This window comes from Pteropus alecto, unplaced genomic scaffold (genome assembly GCF_000325575.1).
Source record: "Pteropus alecto unplaced genomic scaffold, ASM32557v1 scaffold250, whole genome shotgun sequence".
Lineage (NCBI taxonomy): Eukaryota > Metazoa > Chordata > Mammalia > Chiroptera > Pteropodidae > Pteropus > Pteropus alecto.
The window spans coordinates 125,774-127,073 of NW_006430732.1; positions in this window are offsets into that span (position 1 = coordinate 125,774).

Sequence of the window (1,300 nt, forward strand, 5' to 3'; positions counted from 1 at the left end):
TTATGAGAGTGCATAACAAAAGGCCCAATTATACTATATACAAAATCAACTGATCTCCCTCATTTCCTTATTTCTTTCTTGGATTAATTGCTGAAGCCTTTAACGTCACCAGAATATGGATAGCTATATCCTCTATAATCCTAAGTATGCACATCATCTTTGGTTATCTAAAAAGGCATGCCTTCCCAACTCTGAATCCACTATCTCACTGAAAATAAAGATCCTATTGTGTGTGTGTTTATGTGTATAAATGACTGAACTACACTAGAAGACAATGTTTGCCCAACTCATATATTGCTTTATAGTGCATGGAATTTTAAATAAAAATTGTGTCTTCCAAACCAAATTGTAATGTCTTGAAGTAAGAGCTTTTCCTATACTTATTTGTGTATCTACAGTAAAGTCTATTACATGGAACTAATTGTTTTTTCTAATCTTTTATTCCATAGGAAGTAAGGAAACAAATTACTCTTCTCCTTTTTGAAAACTCTTTATCTCCTCTTATTTGAAGACTATATAAATTGTTCTGCTGCCTAACATGAGCACATTATATTTTCTTATGTTCTTATCTATTTCCAGTAGATATTTAAAAATTTACAGTATCTAATATTTTAATAACAGGTCAATCAATTGAAAATTATATACTGGTATTCATTTTGCCATATCTGTCATTTTCATGTAACTTTAATATAAAGTGACTTTTTCTCTACTTTTGTCAACATCTTGATATTTTGTATGCTACATATCCAGAATTATCCTGATATTTTAAAATTCGTGAATATTTTGTCACTTTCCAGTCTAGACCTTGCATATTTAGAGAAACCATTTTGTCAAACCCTGAGAGAACAGAGTAATTATTGATAGTTTTGCTATTTCTTATTACTTGTTTTATCAAAACCTAGAGACAACTTATGGTAGTTATTTCATTCAAATTTATCAATACAGACAAATGTCAAACCATAAAATTGTAATGGAAAGAGTCTTTCTTAAATTTTAAACAAAAACATAATAGCTCTGCATTTTTGGAGCATTCAGTATGTCTTGCAAGCTTTCTTTCTCTCTAACTTATTTAGTTTAATTTACAGTAAGAATAAAAATTTTCTGAAAGAAGACCTAAATTTGATCTGTCTATAAACCCCACAGTATCTTATATACAGTAGGTGTACAATAAATGTTTTAATGAATAAATATAAGGAATTTAAATAAGTGCCTGTGAAAGGACCCTAATGATTAGCCATCTAGCACATATGTTGTATCATAAGGCCTCATACTATGAGATATGTTCTAGAGAATGCAAAAA